At 45.7% G+C, this 15562-nt stretch overlaps 1 protein-coding gene across 1 annotated transcript in view; it reads left to right on the forward strand.

Annotated features, from left to right (window-relative positions):
* The first annotated feature begins 1510 nt into the window (after positions 1-1510).
* LOC107193920 (tyrosine-protein phosphatase Lar) overlaps positions 1511-15562 on the forward strand; it is a 193593-nt gene continuing 179541 nt past the window's right edge. Inside the window, exon 1 of the mRNA XM_015583459.1 lies at positions 1511-1529. The gene's annotated coding sequence lies outside the window, so the exon portion shown is untranslated. The remainder of the gene's footprint in view (positions 1530-15562) is intronic.

Raw genomic sequence — 15562 nt, forward strand, 5'->3', positions numbered from 1 at the left:
GTACATACTTCCCGCCAATTTGGCAGTAGTGACAAAGTTTATGAAATATCTCGCAGATGTTAATTCTTAAATAATGCTTCCAATTAATTCACAACAAATAATTCAACAAACAATGCTTTAACAAATTAATTCACAAATAATGCTTCCCTTCGTTGAGGATATAAAGAAACTAAGATTTGGCAATACATACTGTAGAAGTTTGGCTACCTGAGACTACCTCGACTTGGGTCGAATATACCTCCCGAATTCAAGGTTTTTATAACGTAGAGGCCGTTAAAATCACAGACTTTTCAGGTGCCGGTACTACAGATTCCTTGGGCCACAAAGTCCCGTAAGATGATAAAATCTATTCTTGTGCCTCGTTTCTGTGTCGCCACTCGAAGGGCATCCTTACTTCTCGCAGGTAATCGGCCGTTTCCGTGAGTCTCCGCGAGATGTCGGGGGGATCGAGCGAAGGTAACATGGCCGCCCAGTACTAACACCGCTATGGCGAGTTTCTTGTCAGTTTCTTAATTATTGCCTTTTTTATACATTTTACACTAGTTTTTCTAAGATCAGTGCATAGTACAGAGATAGAGTGTACGTTGGTCTACGATGTAACGACAGGGGGCGGATGTTAACGTTCGATTGGAGTCTGTGAACACGAAAATCGTGGTAAGTGTTTTGGCTCTCCCGTGCGTAATCGTTTGTTCTGCATTTCTACCGTCACCTTCCAAACAAGGAGCCAATCAATTTGTTTACATTGTGCACCGAATTAATCGTGCATCGTCGACGGAACAATAAACGTTGTAATTTGTCGGTTCGGTCGAAATACGGCAACGAGGCTTGTAAGAAACATTCGTAGGGAAGCATGCGTCGCGTGTCATTTGACCGCGTCAGTACATATAACCTCTCCTACCTCGACACGCTTGTCTTCTGCGTTTCGAGCTTAAGCTCCTCCTTCCGTTGTTTTTCCTACCCTGTGCCGTTTAACTTTCCCCTTTTGATACTCGTACTGCTTCGTCAATATTCTCATCATTCTTATATTGTTCGTGTTTTTGATGTCAATTGCCCTCTGTTTTTCTTCGTTCCGCGAACTTCCCGAAAGGAAAAGTATCGATTTTCTGAAGATTCAAAATAGTTCCGCCGTTTAACGTAAACTCGTGCGTCCATAATACGATCCGTTAAATTAACGTTCGTAATAAAAAATCTGCGACACGAAAATACTCAAAAGTGGTCTCGTTTTTTTTTAATATTTGTACTTGCGAATTCTAATCGCGAACTACCGGTCTTGTTTTATAATTGCTTGATTGTTCACGGTGTATCTGTGAAGATTAACGGATCTACGTTTAGCAATGATAAGGATACAAGGGTATAGATTATAAGTACAAAATATGTTCATGTTTTACCAGAAATTTAATGTTGTTTTATATGTTTGTTTACAGAACGAGCTTAAAGGGATCGACATTGAGAGAAACACAGGTGCGTACCGACGCAGCCGTCCCAAGAGGGAATGCGCGAAAACATTCAGACACAGTTTGCAGACAAACGTATGTTTATTTTCTGTTACCTTTTTCATTTGTTTTTTTTTTTCGCTTTTGTATTCGGTAACACGCACGCCATGAATGGCCAATTCACGTGCTCCATTCTGTAGTATACGTGACCTTCGAAGAATGCTTCTATCCCTCGTTATTTTCTTCTTTTTAGTACATTTACGTTTTGTTAAAAAGTAACTTCATTTCTTTATAAGACCTTAGTCTTTTTTCCACAAATTACCAATAAATATTCCTTACGTTTCTTTTCTTGCATTGGATATCGTCATTAATTATTACAGGCGTTATTCTCGGTAGAACGTATTTTATAGTCCCACTCGGTAAAGATGAAAATGATATATGTTCAAAATTCTATTATAGTTTTCATCTTGTTATATTTTATTCTATTGTATTTGCTATGAACTTATTATTGTTTCATCGTTTCATGCGCGCGATGTTACCGAATATTCATTCAGTTTTTTCGTCGTACTCTAATTTTTACGTGCAGACACAGTAGAACTTCCATAGATTAATTTGTTTATTATTTGAATAAAAAAATATTAGAGTTTAAAACAATTCGATTAATTTGTTGAATATTACTTTTTTGAAAAGCCGTATCATCTAAACGCCTTCCTGTAATCATTTAATATATTTTTGTTTTTAATTTTGGGTAGTACAGCTTAGATTTTCGTTTTTCCTTAACGCATGCAGCAGACTTATACGGTTAATAATTTCTTAAATAATTTTAGCATAGTTATACCTGTATCATTTTTACAACACTGCTTTATGTGGAGTATTAAGATTTTAAGGACCCACGCCTATAAATTCCTAAAGTGCCATCACCTAGTATTCTTGCCCATCCTTAAATGCCAAAAATTGATTGTTTCAATTTTTCTTTGACCATCGTACGTGAGCTCTTACAATAATAGCATATTTTCTGGTAAATCTGTTAGTTTTAAGAGTTCATATCACGAGTGAATATTTACAATACCTATGTGCCCCTTATTCTTGAGCAGTGCGATCTATTATTTCTATCTATTTCCACGGACATAATTAAATTTTACCGATGAATTCCAGTGATTACTTGAATCAACGAGAATAATATATTAAAGTTGGACCTACATGTGGTTCCGTGATTTTATTTGTGTGGTGTTTTCAGTAATAAAATATTTTGCGAGGATTAAGGCGAATGTAAGAACTAATTCAAAAAAATATCACAGGGGGTAGAAATTTACGTTTCGTTTCTTACCGACTGTTTTTTAACCCTTCTATTTTATCAACGTTCGAAATGTTAGGAAAAGCAAGGTAAGTCCGTTTACCGACATTTCGGGAATGCTTACCGACGATCCCGACACTGAGTTGCCGACCGTAGCATTCCCAGTCGTGGATAGTCGATTCGCTCCTTTACCGACAGCAAATTCGAGTCACGGCCTCTCAAACCGTGCATGGATCACAGTGGGATATCATTCGTTGCACCTGATGATACGTTTATCTTCAAACAAAACCCGTACCAACGGATGAAACTCTAGGAATGTCGTGAGAAACGAATTATTCATCGATAGCGTAGAGAACTGGTATAACAAGGAAAAGGATTCTTAATTAGGGTGGCAACGTACACAGAATAACAGTGTAAATTGTAAAACGGATATGCTTACTCTTGTATTAATTTATCCGATTAAATAGTGAGCTTATTCTTCGTGTACTTACCTTTACATGTTTCGATTACGAACGTGGTGTGTATAGATTATTAATCGGTCTATTTGCGAAAGGTTTTGTGTTGATTTCTCGATACAATCTATAGATTTTACTCGAACGCGATAGAATGAGAAACAATCGGACCAGTACCTGGAAACTGAAAAGAGAGACCGTTGTTCCGTCGACTAATCAGATTTTCCACGTACTGAGAACACTGTTCCCATAACAGTGTATAACAGGGCTGCACGAACACTGCTTTGTGTAGCGAAAAACGGGGTTGACACTTATGTTCGCCAGCCTATGTACCGCTCGAGAGAGATAGAAAGAGAGTGTGAGAGAAAATGCAAGGTAGAAAAGCGCGAATCAAAGCCAAGGCGGTTTGACTCGTGGCTGGATCGTGTACGTTCACACGCGAGCAAACTTCCGATCACGCGCGTTCACATATTATTTTTAATCGCTCGATATCGTGTCCGAATGCCCGCACGGGCTTCGAGCGTCCGTAATTGGATTACAGTTCTTTTTACTCCCTTATACATAGACATCCATCCCATTACCCACCCTCGCCGTGTCACGCTCGAATTCAGACATCGGTTTCGTTAATTTCGTCCCATTTCCTTTATACTCCTGCAGGAGATGTTTTCGTCGGATCGATAGACCCTCGACACACGTCCTGATGTTTTTATCGGTGTTCTCTATGTAATAAAATAGTTTTTCCCACTTTGCCAATCCTGTTAACACTTTCTCTTGCTCTCGATTAGCCGACAACTACTATAGATATGTACATCCATGTATCGAGATTATTCACTGCGGTTTTATTCTGTTTCAAATGCAAAAGCCGTTCTCATTCTGATAGTTTTTTACGTACAACACGGACATACTTTACTTCACGATCGATATCGTATGTAATGGATGTAAAAAAGTATTTAATGTACCGCGTGCTCTGTCGTGAAAAATATATTCGCCCCACAGCGTACACACGCTATTAAAGTATTTCTGGCTGCAAGGGTTGGAGGGGCGTTAGAGGATACCCACGCGAGAAGGAAAATGGGAATGGAATATATCGGGGACGATGAAATTAATAGTACGGTGATATATATTTCAAGAGAATTTCTTGGATGTGCTTGATAGAGAGATACTCGTTTAGCCGCGAGGTGCTCGCGTTCTTCTTATTGCTGGAATTCGTCCACAATGTAGGAAGCGAGAGAGAAAGAGCGAGTCCATGGGCTGCGGAGGTAAAAAAGAACAGCAAAGGGTGAAAAGTAACTGACCGCAAAAGCGACGGTAAGCTTTTTTATTTCTTCTCCAACCTCTTTTTTTTTTTTTTTTTTTTTGCGGAGACCCCATTCGTTCATTAGACTCGAGCCGTCCGACGCGTTCGCCGACCGAAGCTGCACTTCCCTCGGCTTCCTCTAACCGCATCCTACAATCTTTCCTTTTTCTTCCATTCGTCCATCTTCCGTTCCTCCTGCAACGCTATCTGATATCTCATAGAGCACTCCGCGTTCCATCGTGTTTTATGAAATGCGCCACGGCTTTCGCGGTCTCGCTCCCTTGGTCTCCCGGTTGGGAAGCTGAAAAAGAATTAAAGCCTGTTACGCGGGACGAGCGTTTTAAGAACAAGATCTCGGATTAGGATCGAATTATGACGACGAAGACGACGAGCGTTGTGGAAACACGACAACAAACGAGATTTTAAAGCTACCCCCGGATTGTTTGCTGGGATACATCGTGGAACACGCGCGATTTAAAACGAGCAACAACGTGGCGAGAGGGAAAAAGCACGGGGATAGAGAGGCGCGCAGAGAAAACGAAAGATTGTCGAGCACAGGAACTGAAGTTACGGTGAAGTTGTGGTGGTTTAATGACTTTAATCACCCAGCGATTACGTCGGCCGCAGTCACGGCGGTTTCACAGGCGATAAATAAACCGTGGGACGAGTAGTAGGGGGCACAACATGCGACGGTGTTTTTTCGCGTCGTAAGATTCTATCCGTTTTTTGTCTATCGGTGTACCGTCATCGTTCACCACTCCAGTTGCGTAGAATAATTCGAAAGAATTATCTTAATCGTAAACGTTTAGGAAATCATCTTTCTCGGTTATCTTACCGTACATTAATACAAAGCAAGACGGCGGTTTCCACGGGCGGATGTATGCATTTAATTATGTAATGTCAAGCACACATAGTAGCTAAATAAACGTGCGCGGGAGGAGGCGGGAATGTAGGGTAGAGTTATCGTGGAGCATGGTATAAAGAGAATGGGTTTATGCCCGTGATATTTCAGGAAAACGCCGTGAGATCCGAAGTACTGTACACTTGCGAATTGCGGTGGAGCCCCGAACCAAGGTATAACTACTGCCCGAGGCTGATGCTTCAGCGCCGACTTCGGGCCCCCTAGGTTTGCCAAGCGATCCCACTGTCTTACCTCTTCTCTCTTATACCTCGTCTCGTTGTCAACGGGGTATTTGCCTCTCGCCTTGCCTGCTTTCGAGTGTTGTTCAAGCTGCTCGTTCTTTCTTGATCCACACCCCCAACCCTCTTTTCTCTACTTTCGACGCAACCCTTCCCTATGAGCCTGCGTGCTAATTAATTAAGTACGCTCGAGAGAAACCGTGATTCCGTGACAAGCTACAAGATGAAGCATTCAACGAAGTTTGCTCATTTTTCAAGAGCGGCGACACCACGCTCGCTGGATCACGTTTTAAATATTAAAAGAGCCTTTAGCTCGCTGCGTTCGTCTTACCCGTTCTACGTTTACGGTGTTGTAGAAATTGTCGTGAAATTCCAAATTATGGAGCATCGATTCTCGTACCGATCGATCCGTTGGATTTTCGATTCACGAGACTGTAGGCGGGTTATACGCGTGTCAGGACCAGGAGGGGCGTGTACACGGAAGAAACTAGAATGCGTTACCAGCAAAACCAACCGACACCAGATTTCATTACTGTCACTTAAAGGGTAAGCCAAGCTTAAGCCCCTGCTCCACGAGATCGTACGCCTGCCGCATTAACGTTAAGCTCGGGAGGAGAGGGGGGTTGAACGCAGCAACCCGAACTGGTACGAGCCGAAATACATCTTAGTTTGTTCGATGTGTTTTAATAGGTGAACAACATTAAACGCGACAACGCAGAGTCTGTCTTTTATTCTTCTTTATCGCGAGCGAACCGGTGTGCCGATAACGGTCTTCACCGTGGCGAAACTTCTCCGAGGAATCGAATGAAATCCAAGTAGCACTCGCTCGCGCGCACCCACTTTCCACACCTTGTGGAAATCTGTTATTGGGAAACTTTACACGGTACTTGTTGATATAGGACCACGATCAAGGGGGGCGATATTATTAAGCGCTCGTTCCCAGACAAAAGTTGCACGACGTTTAAGCGGAGTCGCGGACCGCCGTCGTATATATATATATATATATTTCGCTTAATCGATTTTCCTGCCGTAATAGGAAATAAACGAGACTCGAAACGAATTCGTATTCCAGCCAGTACGCGAAGTTTTCGCGAGGACCCGTTAAACCGTTTAGCCGAAGTTTATTCGTATTCCAACGTAAGAGTTTACGCGTAGAGTCACAGTCCTCTGGATACGTTTTACCTTTTATCGATCCGGGGACGATGTATCGCGGTGAAGGGTCGTATTTCGTTAAAGTTGCCGATTCGAATGCAAATCACGACGATGAGTCGGCTCGTACGTTCTTCCGTATATAAAAATGTTTCTCAAAAATGGTCGAATACGGGCTTGCGCGTGCTCTATCGTGCTCGAGTGCGCGGGAATTTGATCTAATTTACGTCGAGCGTTGTTGCGCGAATAGCCGCGCGATACTAGGTGAATTACGTGTTTGCTATTAATGCACGGGGCGTAACTTCTGTCGGTTGTTTTTTTTTTTTTACATACAGGTTACAAAGCCGTTGCGACCTAGCTCAGGTAGGCAATGGTCGCAGCGATTGACGGTCAGTAAACAGTGCAAAACATTCACTGTCCTTGGACCATTGGTTTATTGTATTTTGACGCAGACTTTCGGGAATTTCAGAAACAATACGTACCCCACGCCCCACTTTTTCGATCTTGTACTACCACTTCTACCACAACACACACCAATGAAAATTCTGTATTTTCCACCAATCACAAGAGTCGGTGCAACCACCAGTCAGTAGATATTTAACCATCACACATACCACATTGATCAGTCAGACCGCAATTGGTACACACATACATCACACTGTTAGGTTTATATTAAAGTGTAAGCGTGTTACAAAGTGGTGTCGAGTCACTGAAAATCACACATATCATCGTACACCATCTTTTCAACGAGTTTCCGTGGTATTGATTTCCCAACGAGCAGTGGCAAATCGCGAGTTTACCGCGTCAGGAGTAACTGAACGAACTTAGCCCCGGAGGCTCGAGTTTGGAAGATTTTGAGTTACGAAACGATCGATTACACCGGACACTGGAGAGAGTGCGCTGTCCACCGAGTGAACAGTGGACATTAGCTCTGATTAGGACATGCAACTGACCGCCGTATATACGTAATCAGTTCTGTATTCCTGGAGAGAGTACAGAGAAGATAGAGTAGTACGTTCATGGTGATCCAAGGACCCGGTTTCCATAATAGTATTAGTGCGACGCGCGGCAGTGCTCACGGTAGAACGCCCAGAAACCATGCAATCATCGGCACGCGAGAGCGCGCCCTGTTACTGCCGGTGATAAGGACTACAATCGGGGCACCGACCGACCACCGTTCCCTGTTCCCGATGGTTTCCACCCTTAAATCGGTTAAATGGTACTCTTCGACGGTCGACGACGAACCAGAGGAAATGTGGCACTGTGAGTAGAGGAACAGAGCGTGTTTCGCGTGGACGATCCCACCCGTTTCTCCCCTGTAGTTGCATCGGAAAGAAACGTAGTTAAACCGTGTGGAATTTATTTGCCGCGTCGATTCGACGGGGCGCTCGGATGTAATACGACGTTGAACGAGGGTGTTGAAACACGTGCGATGAAAGTTGATACGATTTACCGTGAACAGCCACGGGCGATCGATTCGATTCTACGAAGTCAGTTTCTTTCGCCGCGTGTCTCAACTCTCTGTGGTGCAACGACATTATCATTTTGCTTTCGGTCGAATCGTCTCGATGGACCAAAAAAAAATCTGTCTTCGTTTGATTTTGACGAACCGGTGACTTGAGATCGGACACCTCCGCCGTAGGTATCACGGGTGGCACGTATACGCACATACATTTATACGTATTTACGTCGTCTACGGGAACGTGTACCTACCTCCGGACGGGTAAAAAGCCAGCTGGTAAATTTCAAGGCGTCTCTCCCCCAGCCTCCCCTTACTTCTGAAACTGTACCCAGTACACGTATGAAAACGCAATAAAGAAAAGTGGCGTTCGTGCCCGGCTGAAACGCGGCGCACCGCGTTACTCCGTTCCCCGGACGATATATTTTCGATCAAGGCGGCCATTGCTGATTAGCGCGACAATGCCAGCTTTGTTCAACGATTAACGACGTTTTATCCAATTCCACCCATTCCGTGTACCCTTCCCGGTTCCCGATAATCGTACATTCGAATCCGGATAAGATTTAAAGAGCCATTCCCCTCCGACGTGCACTGGCCGCGTATACGAGGGTAAAAGCTTTTCATTAAACTTTAAGTCCGAACGTTTACACACAAAGAACCCTGTTGTCAGCTTATCCCGGTCCTATTTACGACGGTTTCCTGTCATTTCGTAGCATCTGCACACTGTCGTTTGTTCGTCTTATTCTGATATTCGAAACGATTATTTCGAGACGGAACTGGAGCTACTCGAAAACGCGACTACTTCCGTTGCTCGTAAAAAGCAAAAATCTAGAGAGCAGCGATACCTGGTCCAGCAACGTAAAATCCAGGGTAGAAAGAAAGGTTCAAAGATAAAGTCGGTTCTTATGTAATTAGATTCTCGAACGACCGGTACCGGCCGATCACCGATACTAACCAGTCTTCATCCCTTTTCGTGCCAGAATTGTTTTAGCCTTCCTTCGAGATCTCTCTTCTCCCAGAAGCGTGGTTAAGATACGCTCGAGGAACACTTCCGGCTTTTATTCGTGCGCAATTATACCGGCAAGATATCGTGCGTGCCTCTTTTGTTCGATAATAAAACCACCCTTCACCCTCTCCCGCGGGAGCAAGGGATACCTTTTTTCCCAAGGGGTGGGGTAGGAACTACATACTTTGTACTCCTTACACCGGCACGAAAGAACGCTGGAATTCGTTCGGCGAGGTTTCCACGTTGCTCCTCGTGTTCCTTAAGAGTATCACGGAAACCTACCGCGAAGGAGTCGGTTCACGAGATGTCCTGCATTAAAGATGGGTGCCGAGTTGTTTGCTCCACTTTCGGTTCGCTCGCCGTCTCTCTTCTGGTTTCCTCGGCGAGCCAGCATCTCTCTGCTCGTACGTGGCGCTACGTTTTCGAAAATATTTTTCTTCGCAGACGGAACGCCGTTATTTTCTTCTTTATTGTTGTGCTCGAAGCACTCCTCTGTTATCGTGTAGCTTCTTATTGTCGCTATGGTACGCGAGTACGACGAACGTTTTCGTTCTGTGTATCGTCTGCTCGCAGTAACTACCGCCGCTCGCTTTCTGGATAGCATTTTCGGAGCGTATTGCTTCGCGTTGTGATATGTTTCCGTGGTTTTTGTTGCGTTCTGTTCGTTTTTATAGAGAGTGTGACGTTCGTATATCCGCAATTAGTCGACGAGATTAAGAAACGTTGGACGTTATTGGTTGATAAAAGCAAGTCGAAGGGGAACGAAACTAGGTAGCCCGGGGAGGCGTTGATTGGCGGCCAGTCGTGAAACAGCTCGGAAAAGCTTGGAGCTCGTGCTGAACTGGTAGCCGGCACACGACGCATACGGCCCGTTAGAGATGGGGGACGGATTAAAGGCTCTTCTTTCGAATTTCACGTCAGTCAGCTGTACGCCAAGATAATCCGTAGCGGTGTGTATTTCGCGACGCGCGTATAAAATAAGGATCCGTCGCTGTCGAGCTCGTTTCTCGTCCCTTCCCTACCTCGCTTAATAACGCTTAATAAACGGCGACCGATGTCACGCGAGACGCGCACGCGTCCACGATCTCTCCGGTTTCTCTGTCTTATTCGCTCCCTTACTCGTCCTTATTCCGTGTGCTTTCCCCTCCCTTCGCTTTTATGCGGGCAATGAAACGGATTAAGCTCTTTACGCTTGTCTCTATAGCGTGGCCGACCGAGGGGAGGAAAGGAGCGTGAAAAAGGCTAGGAAGAAAAACTAGGGGGACCGAAGTTTCGTGTTCTTTGAAAGTTCGTTGCGAAAGAAGAGATCTCTTTCGCCAGTCGCGAAACTTCGCGACTAATCGAGACGAACGCATACCTGCCGAATTTCATCGAATGAATTCACTCGATTGCTTCCTGATCGAACCTGGCCAGTATTAAAGGTAAACCGTGCCCAGTAAAAGAGGAACAAACAGCGGTCGAAGTAAATATCCCGTAGAAACCGATTTCCGTTCGCGAGAACCGCATCGAGTAATCACTTTAATTAATTATGATCGTCCCGGGGCGGCGGAAACGTAACGAAATTGATTCACGCGTAACTACCTTCGGCCAACTTTCGGCTGCCGAAGTTGCTAAACCAGAGCGAGCGGAACTTCTTCCTCTTCTTCGACTTCCACCGGTAGAATGTACTCGACGATTAATTAACGTCGTCGGGACGGTGAATGCAGCCAAACGACACTAAAAAACCGACGGTGTGCTGGGATAGGGGAAGGGGAAAAAAAAGAATCTCAAACTTTCGCCAATTACCTCCGCACGGTTACGTGATTGTCGATAGATTTGGTGAATATTTTTCATTCGTCGCTGATAGGTATATAACTGGTTTCCGTGCAGTGGTTCGAAACACACCACCGTTGTTTGATACCTTTCTTCCGTTCGATTCGACGATCGGCCGATTCATAATCGCGAGGGCGTAGAGTAGATTCTCCGTTTCTATTTTTTTTTTCACGTCGTCGTTTCTTCTTTTCAGTTCCGCGTTTATTGGTCCCGGGAACGATCGCGTTTCTGCCCGGGGCCAATCGTTTCCCGTTATCGGATCGTTGTCTGAACGAACGGCTTATCGATTAATTTGCTGTTCTCGCGCGTTGTTCGCGGTAGCGCCGCGCAATACGCTTTCACAGCGATGTAATTACCGCTTATTTCGAGAGAACGGGGGCTTACACCGATGCGCAGGGGGAAGGGGGGGGGAATATTCCTCGTTAAATTTATTAGGCGTGCGACCTTTTGCGCGCGCGAGAAGATATTCGACGACAAACCGAAGTTATACCGACGAGCGGGGGAGGACCGCAAGCCGTCGCTTCGCTTCGGCCAATTATACGAGGGCCTCTAATAATTTAACCACGTGTCGTTGCCCTGCCCAGATTTTGGCCGTGATAACGTTACACACACCGTTCGCCCGCTTCCATGCGCTGAGGGGCACAGGGGTGTGTTCAGTCGCCGTCGCCGATCCCGTGGGACATTTTATGCTAACGTTATGGCTTACTAATAACAACTTGCCGTCATATTTTAGGAACGCTAATAATCGTACACGCGTCCGCCTGGTCTGCATGAAACTAACGGACACGTAACATCCTTTTCGGTGGGACAGAACAATTCTAACCAAACGGTAATAATGCTAACGTCATTTTTAATTCATCGGGAAACAGAAAAAGAGAAATTAAGATACACATTTTTGTCTCGAGTAACGGAGACACTTTTTGTTTCTTTTCGTACGTTTCGTTTCGTCAAAAAGTACTAGTCAATTATCAGAGATGCGGTGCGATAGGGGCGGTGTTTGCATCTCCCTTTAAACGGGTCGTAGGATTAATCAATTTAGCTTGATCGTCGAACAGTAGGACCTGCGAATACTCCGTCGACATTGGCCAGCTTAGCCTATAGTCCTTCAATAAGCGTCCATCCGATTAATCAGTATCTCCAGTGGTCGATAACACGGCAACGAGGAGATTAAAGTGATCCCGAAAATCGATAATATGCGTTCGTGATAGGCGACTATGGTTGTTGGCCTCTTTTCACAGCTTACCGAATTCGATAAACAGCGGGGGATGTGTCTATCGGAATGGTGGCAGTCGCCGCATTAACTCTGGTTCGACAATTGATAGTCGTCGCGCGTACGAACGTTCTTCCTTTCGTTCTTTTTTTTGGTTTGCTTGTCTTTTTACTTTTCTCCGTAGCGTCACGGTGTCGTCTCGAATTTGTCTCCCCCGGCGGCGAAAGATATACTCGCCTTTCCTTTTCCCCGTTCACGCGACGACGACGCACGCGAGAACCATTTTACGGCGTCCTAAGTAGAAATCCTACGGAATTCAGTAACTGCGCTGTATTTCCATATGTCGCAGCCGCTCGTTTACTCTTCTTTCAACCCTCGGCCCGTTTCTTTTTACCTCGAAAGAATGCACCTGCCGCGATTTCGGCGGAGTCCTGGCGCCGTGCTTTATATTTTGCTCTCTCTCTCTCTCTTCACGCGTGACGTCATCGCCGTGATACGTGAGTCGCGTTACGAACGGCAGGACAACCCGTAAAATCGTGGGAAACCGTGGCATCAACGAGCGTAACGAGAACTCTACCCCTCCGAGTCGTGTTGTGCCACCAGGGAGGGATTTTCGTTCCGAAAGGAAACATCCGGCGCCGAGATATCTACCCTTTCGCGGAATAAATTTTTCGTGTCTCGAAACGGCGTCGCGGGGGTGGGGAACTGCAGCAGCAGGGCTTTATCGAGGCTAACTAGGAAAAAATTCATCGTGGGAACGTCGTGTTCGCGATGGCAGATAAACCAGCGAGAGAGAGAGAGAGAGAGTTCGTCGGGAGAAAAGATAGATCGCATCTTTACCTCGACTCGAGATCATTCGGTGGTACGTGCTTCAGATACCAGGGCCAACGGGATCGGTGGCTTGCGTAGACCCGTTGACGAACAGGGGGCGAGAGGGAGAGAGAGTGAGTACTTGAGGCTGGGAAAACCACGTCGGGAGAAAAGACAGATCGCATCTTTACCTCGACTCGAGATCATTCGGTGGTACGTGCTTCAGATACAAGGGCCAACGGGATCGGTGGCTTGTGTAGACCCGTTGACGAACAGGGGGCGAGAGGGAGAGAGAGTGAGTACTTGAGGCTGGGAAAACCCCCGGAGGAAATGGATGGGTTTTAATATCCGCGGGCTTGGCGAAACTAGGGAACTCGGTGGTTCGCCGGAAAATCGCAGACTCGCTAAGCCTAACAGATTGTGGGTTCGAGACTCGGCCGAGTAAATCATGGCATCCCCGTGGCCGCTGCCACCACCGCGTCGGTTCGTAGTTTAAGGCGTGCTAGGACGCAGCTGCCACGCTACCCGACCGGATCATCCCGAGGGATTAGCGATACTTCGATAAACTCCGGTATCTTCGCCGCCATTGCCGGGGCAATCTGTGTGCCACACACATACATACGCATGCTAGAGAAACAGAGGAAGGGCAGGTAGAGTAGCAAGTGCCTCATCCCGGTTTTCCTCTCGTCGACGAGTCGTTCGATTCGACTTTGTATACGGGAACTCTCTTGAGGAGTAGCAAGTGCATCATCCCGGTTTTCCTCTCGTCGACGAGTCGTTCGATTCGACTTTGTATACGGGAACTCTCTTGAGCGTCGATTACACGAAGCCAGTTTACTCGATGTACCTGGCCATCGAAATAACTCGCGGCTATAAAACTCGTTCGATGTAATCAATAGGGGGATGGTGAACTTGCCAGAGCGGGAGCAATCACCGAGAATCGTGGTTGAAGTGCCTGGCGATTTTAGTCTCGTGTCATTAAAATCAATTTTTGGTGTTTCACCTCGATAGACGATTTTTGTACCTTCGATATCACCGTCTAATTGCTTTTTCAGTGATGTGTTGATAGTATAATTCTAACCAGTATTGCTTCCAGTTTCGTTGTCAATAGTAGAAACTCTGATCAAAAAACCGTGAAATCGAACGAAACACGCAGCGAGCGAACGAGTTCGCAAGCTTCGTGTAATCGACGCTTTAGACTTGCCGCAAGCCGGAAAAGACTCCTGAGGGCTAAACGAGTATCGATAGCGCGCTCCTTTCTCCCCGCATCGATTTAATAGAATCGCGTTCCTTCGCGAGAAACGATCGACCGCTCGTTTCCCCCTCGTGCTGCCGATCCTTTCGAAATGGCCCGCGTAACTTCTTGACGGAAGCCGACGCTCGCGTCCCACGACTTTACCTTGTCGCCTCTTCCGCGGATAACAAACGGAAAAACGGGAAGAAGGAAAAACGACCACCGTGTCAAGTGCATTTCGCCGTGCATTTTACAAACGAAACTAATATTCTGCGTCGTGGGTTCCACGAAGAATAACGAGAAGAAGCAGCCCGATGGAGAAAAGCGAATAGTTTATTGGGGGAGGGGAATCCTTGAATCGCTTTAGTTTTCTATGCGCTGGATTTATCGCGATTTCTTATCAGTTCCAGTTAAGTCTGGGTCGAAGACAGGATATTTGCTGGAAGAATATCCAACTTTTGGTCCACAGTTACGTATACATACTTTCATCCGTGCGACTTCGAAGCAGTTTAACCGGCGAAAATATGAAACGTATATTTCTTCTTTTACGTTGCAAGAGATCGAAGCTGCGTGGTAAATGGAGATATTAACCCCAAGTACTCTTGGATGTACTTGGCGTTTATCGCGTTGATATCCCGGATTAGGATGTAGTGGACTTTGGACTTTGCTTGTTAAACTCATTTACGAACAATCCGTAGTTCGCGTGGTTATTCCGTAGAAGAGAGGCGGTATCGAGGTTCTCGTAGCTCTTCGCTCCATTTGCTTGTCTCGCGTGACAGTATCCGGTTTTACCATCTCGGGGACGATCTGGTTGGATTTAACGCAGAACTGACGGTGGGGGAACGACCAAATTAACGTGTTCTACAGATTAAATTCTGTGGGAGTTTGAGAGACGCGGGATACAAAAAGATGTCCCGTTATATCTGGGGGGAACTCGGGGGAGCCTGTTCTCCGGAAACGAAACGTTTCGGCTGACGGGACGTAAAAACGAATTACGCGATCGTTATTTCTGGGAGGTCAAAGTTCTGGCGAAAAAGGAACTTGTAGTTTAACCAGAACGGTCGCGCTAGAAATACTATCGATTTCACCTTTTACCCAGAAGGTGGGCACTTCTCTTTTTAACGAAGCCAAATTAGGATCCTGGGAATTTCGGAACAGAGAGCAGATACTTGCTCAAAGCTGGGTTGATGTTTGACCTGCAGGCAGGTACGATCAACAGAACCCACAGTTTACATAGGTGTGTAACATTAGCTGACTCTGAGTAAA

Source organism: Dufourea novaeangliae, unplaced genomic scaffold, assembly GCF_001272555.1.
Source record: "Dufourea novaeangliae isolate 0120121106 unplaced genomic scaffold, ASM127255v1 scaffold21, whole genome shotgun sequence".
Classification (NCBI taxonomy): Eukaryota; Metazoa; Arthropoda; class Insecta; order Hymenoptera; family Halictidae; genus Dufourea; species Dufourea novaeangliae.